Genomic DNA, 6,038 nt, shown 5'->3' with positions numbered 1-6,038 from the left:
CTTAACCAGTCTAATAAATCTGGCCACTAACAACACAAATAGGAATCATTAATTACTCTTTAAATTGGTCCAAAGTTAGTTCTTTAACGTTAGAACATCTTAGAGAAGACCCGATTGATTCTTGTTTCTTCAATGAGCTATGGACAAAACACTAATGGGTGTGCCTTGAGATAAAGGAATTTCTAACTCATGCTTTACTGACAGAGGAGAAAATTAAATGTCTTTTCAGACCTACTTAAACAGGTCTGGAAATAAATGTCTAGAGGCAAAGCAATGCATGTACAGAAGAGACTACAAAGTTTTCTGTAGATTTAGTGAATTTTACTACATTATATCAAAGTTCTATCTAGTGGTCAAAATATCTTCTAGTTTTTGTGTAAATCAATTATAATAACAAGCAACTAACTTTAAGAAAAGAATTATGTTTTAAAGCAAAGAATAATAATAAAAATACTGCATTTCAATTGTGAAGTGTTTCTTTATATATAATGCAGTAATATATTTTAAGAAATTTTCTTTACTAGGTCTGTTTATCATTGCAAATGCAGTACTAAAGTACATGATTAATTACATTATTATAATCTGTTTTCATTTTGTGGATACACAAAAATACGGATTTATTTTGAGATTACCAATGTCATTTTACAAGAAAAACTACTTTATTTTATAAGAATATAGCTAAGTTTATACTTAGGCATTTCTGTTAAACTATATCAATACTTACTAAGACCTTTTCAATCTACAACATCCTTAGTTTTTACCATTCCAGAGAATGCACAAGAATATCTAGATTTTTGTACCTATAATCAAAATAGGTTCCTATAAGTGTTTGGGGCCCAGGGATTTAGGGAAAAATTTGGAGTTAATCTTTTTTGTCCTTCAATAAACCCAGGCAAGTGAGTCTTCGGGATATCATGATGTTATTATAATTATTTTATTAATAATAATATTATGATTCAATACTTATTATGTGTCAAATTGTTTCAAACACTTTATCTACATAATTACATTTAATCCTCACAAATATCTCCCTGAAATATTACTTTACCCATTGTATGAATGTGGAAATAGGTTTTAAGTGACTAAAGGACTTATCCTTTGTCACACAGCTAGTAATTTGTAGAAACAAAATTTGAATCATATTGTCTAATACAAAGATGAATGCCATTAACCTCTACAGTATCAACTTCATAATAAAGCAAATTTAATTTTCTATTAAAATATCAAAATGTTCATTTTTTAGTAAGAGAAAGAAACATGTAGCTAATGAGTACATTATGACCTTTAGGGAAATGATATTATGTCTCAGTCTGAAGAGGAAAACATGAGCAGAGCAAGGATTTTGGAGGCAGAAAGAGCTGGGATTAAATCCTGGCCTCACTACTTACTAGCTATGTGATCTGTAAAACAGATAATAACAACAACAACATAATTTTTGAGAGGAATAATATAAGATCTAGCATAGTGACTGGCACATAGGTTATGTGGTCAATAAAATTAGCATTTTAAAGGCTCTGAGAAATGCTGCAATAAAAAAAAACACATTTAATCACATGTTTCTCAAGTGGAATTCCTGAGTGTCATCTGTTTCATGACCCAGTGTTCCATAGAGGCAGGCTTGGCAAACTCTAAGTTAAAATAATTGCCATCTTCCTGAAGAAAAAAAAAATCAATAGGAGTGCAGCATGAGTAGTAGTAGGAAGAGAAAGGAGGGAGAGATGCAAAACATACCTTTTAAGATGATTCTTTAGGCTCAAACTAACAATGAAGCATGTTGAATGATAGAGGAAGAGGAAAGTTAAATGATGCAAAAGTCTGAGCCTGAATTGAACTAAAGCGTCTTATGTTTTGACTTGAGTATTTCTTTAAGATGTATTTTAATGTCTATATTGGGGCCCTTTATTCAGGCTTTCAGCATTTTCCAGGGAGGTGTATCTAAATGACAGGAATGGAATTATTGAATTTACTGACTTACAACTCAAAGACTATGTTTGCTGACATGCCTAAACATGGAGGCATATTCAATTTCTACATTGCCAGTACTGTGTGGAGAGGGCTGAAAGAGAAAAATAATTCCCTGAGTACAGGGAGTTCCTGAGAAATGCCATGAACATTTAGAAACATTAAGATTTTGGGTATGAAAGGATAATGGTTTAAAACTCTATAAGTGGGTCCCCTAGGTTCTATCATGATAAAAGGAACTCTGGTCTAATGGACCATATTTGGATGTTTCAGCCAGTGTGGTGGATGACATCATCCTAATGCAAAGATGATTATTTTCTATATATTCCCTTAAATGAGATATTAATGGAGCAAATTGTGAGATGTGTGAAAGAATTCGAATAGACTATAATAAGGGTTTAATTTGAGTAACCTGCTGATTTCTTAATCAAGGGGAAAATAAGAGAAAATCTTAACAGTTGAAGAATCAAAAGTTTGGAATGATTTCATTGCAGCAACATTTTCTCAGAAACTAATTATAATAAACCCCCACGTACAACAAAATATCTTAATAGGAAAAACTGTGATCCATTGAAAATGAAAACATTCAGAATGCATCGAAATTGAGCCAATCTTATAGCATTTCCCTATATGTATTAAAGTTTTTATTTTGTAAGCACGAGCACTTTATTTCATAAAAGCAAACTAATTATTCCCTCTCCCCACAAAAATTCCATAATTTTGCCATTCCCACTCACTTAAAGATAAGCTCCAGAGGTATGAAATTAGCCCATTCTTTTGAATGCTACTGGCTGCCATTTACTATTTAGGTGTTATCTCTAGCTTTTACATTAGGAAGCAGTACTCTATCCTTGGAAGAGGGATAGAAAGCAAATAAAGGTAAAAAGAAAACAAAAGAAAGCCTGAAAGCAATTCCAACAATTTCATATGCTTTGCTCTTCTTTTCTTTTACAAACATCAAAAAGTCAACTGCTATTTAAGATGATAAGGTGTGGAAAGTAAACCTGACAGCATCCCTTGGTTTGAGCCAAACCTCTTTTTATTTTATATCATCACAAATATAGCAGGTTTGCTTGTATTCATCATCTTTTTCATCTTTTAAGGATTAAAATGTTGAACTCCCTCTCATCAGCCATTATACTCAATAGTCATCCTTCTCCAATGGGTGACTATTTTTTAGTTGAAGAAAAGTATTCAGAGGATTTCTTGTTGGAGTTTCAAGGGTCATACTTTCATGGCTTTTGAACACACTTAATTAAAAATTAAGCTAAAGAGACGGAAGTAAAGAGAGTTTCACAGGCGTACTAATCTTCAAGTGCAATACTGGTGAAACACATCAGGAATTCTTGGAACTTAAGCTGAAAAGATATATACAATAGAAAAATAACTTCGTTTTGTAAACATTTCTTTTAAACTTTAAAAACATGGACATTCTCTGAGCATACGAGTGGGTTATATTAGCCGCTCTTTTACTATTTAACCCTTATGTATGTAATGAACTAAACTTAGCTTGGAGAACTGAAAATTTAGTACACATTCATTTGAAAACTGAAACGATCCATCACAACACTTCTGAATGGATATCAACTGGCAAGGTCATTCTACTTATTGATAATGCTTAATTTACTTACCTATTTAACAGTGGAAAGGCCAAGGTATGTGGATTCTGAAGGCACAGCCCATGTACTGACTCTGCCATTTATCATCTAAGTGAGTCTGGAAATATTGCTTTAAAATATTTATTAAAAATTATAAAATTATTTTAATATTAAAAATTTCAAACAGTAGAAGAGTGTGTACATATATAAAAGTCATTTCTCCATTCCCCAGTCCCACTAAAGTTTCTGTATCATTCCAGAAGTGTTAAGGCATAGGTAAACCTAAGTATTTTTCATTCAAAAAATGTAAATCGATCATATTATACATATTATTCTACAGCGTGTGTTTTTAAAAACACAATTATATATCACAGATGTCTTTCCACATGAGCACATCCAGATCTGCTTCATCTATTTAAATACTGGATAATTGATTTGTTCAATTTCCCATAGATGGACATTTTGATCAGTTCCAGTAGTTTGTTCATAATATCTTTCTTTACGTACTAGCACATTGTCTGGCAGTGGTTAAGTACTAAGGAACATCTTCTCCTAAGGTTTACATTTTGGATTGACTAGAAGTACAAATGATTAGATTTTTGAACACACTATGTCAAGGTTGGCAGTTCAACCTGAGCACCTAGGATCTTAAATTCACTAAAAGAATGGTGCAGTTCCTATGACAGTTCTAAGACAATAAATTAATGACATGCCAATGTGGTCTCTGATCACTTCAGATGGTGAAAGCGTAGCTTATGTGTAAAAAGGTTACTGTCACTTCATGTGGAGGAAATAACTAAAATATCTCAGTGTGGAGAGAAAAATAAAAATAATAAATGTTTTCAGTACAATTTCTAATATTCGTTTGGTATCAATAAAATGGTCCAAAATAAACTTGAAAACCATGGCAAGTTATAGCTGTGTTAATGATGAAATATAAGATCTAATCCAAATTCAGCAGCTGAAAGAATTCTTTTATAAGGAAGATGGAAAATAAGGAATTTATAATGTGCATTACTTTCAGACTGTATTACTCTTTGGTAAGATACAACTAATCAAAATTTTGTTATTACTGTTATACCTTTTTCCTTCATACCCGTGTCATGATGATAAACTAAAGCTCTCATTTTCTAGGCACTTTCTTTTCCATACAACAGGAAGAATAGTGAACCTTTAGTGAAAGTTCAAGAAGCTAAATGGCTTCAGTTTGGAGGCAGTTATTTATATTCTTAAATAACATAAATACTCAAAGAAGAATCTCTTTAGCTAGGTGGCCATAATGAAGGGAAAGGAATGATGAATCAGTCCACTTGTGTACCAAGTAGTTGTAATGCTGTGTCTGAATTTCCAGGCAAATTCAAAAGCAGTCTCAGAACTTGAACTTCAGTGTTTCCATTTCTCACAAGTAACAGCTGGAAAAGGTCATTAATGCAAATGTTAAACATGTGGTCATTGGTAACAGCCATGTTTGTTAACATCCCTAAGTCCAACCAGCTGCACAGTGGACTTAAGAGAACCACAGAAGAAATCCTCACAGTTGTGATGCATATGTTTATCTTGCTTTGATTTTTAACATTCATACTTAGGTTATTCAATGCATTTAAAGCTTTGCTTTTAATATCGTGGCTGGGGGGATCATGTTCCATTAACTGGAATACTACCCAATTAATGTATTATGGCTTGGTTACCTGAAAGGGTACGTTGTTATCCAGAGTGACCAAGCTCTTTCAATAATCATATATTCCTTTTTTTTTTAAGATTTTAATAATGGCTCTACTCATAAGCTTACACATGCAAATGTAGATACATACATGAAATAAAGAGTAATGAAATACAGCTCTCGTCCTTGGTAAATGACTGTCTGGTTGTCAATTTGAATAAAAATTTATTTTACTAATAAGTATTTTTCGGTTTTATTCTGTGAAGGTTTTAGAAATATAAAAGACTTTATTGTTATATTTAAAGTGTATATATCCAAAGGTTTCTTTTTGTTTTTGCATCAAGATATAAATATTTTTATTTCTAACTTCCAACTTTATTGAGATATGTTTTACAAATAATGTCCTGGAAGTTTAAGGTATACAATGTGATAATTTGACATATGTGTATATTGTAAAATGATTTCCAGGATAAGATTAGTTAACATCACCATCACTTCACACACTCAGTTACAGAATTGAGGTTAGGGACAATAAGTCTTTGGAGAAAATGTGGATTATAAAAAATCAGGTTAAAAGATATGAAGGAAAATATTCAGAAAATTCCAGAATGTTCTGACATATTACCTTCATAGAAGCGTGCCACATAAGTTGTTCATTGCAGCAATGGCAATTTCAATGATTTTTAAAAATTTATTTTTAATTTTTATTATGGTGACATTGTTTAATGAAATCCAGTAAGTTTCAGGGGTACAATTGAACAGTAAGGCATATGTACATTGCATTGTGTGTTCACTGCCCATAGTTAGATTTCACTCTG

At 32.0% G+C, this 6,038-nt stretch overlaps 1 pseudogene; it reads right to left on the bottom strand.

Annotated features, from left to right (window-relative positions):
• Nucleotides 1–4,615: 4,615 nt before the first annotated feature.
• LOC120607010 (armadillo repeat-containing protein 10-like) lies at nucleotides 4,616–5,206 on the bottom strand (annotated as a pseudogene).
• Between the last annotated feature and the right edge of the window lie 832 nt (nucleotides 5,207–6,038).

This window comes from Pteropus medius, unplaced genomic scaffold, assembly GCF_902729225.1.
Source record: "Pteropus medius unplaced genomic scaffold, Ma_sr-lr_union100, whole genome shotgun sequence".
In the NCBI taxonomy this organism is placed as follows: domain Eukaryota; kingdom Metazoa; phylum Chordata; class Mammalia; order Chiroptera; family Pteropodidae; genus Pteropus; species Pteropus medius.
Note: the sequence above shows the minus strand (reverse complement) of the source record. Positions and strands in the feature narration are given on the sequence as shown.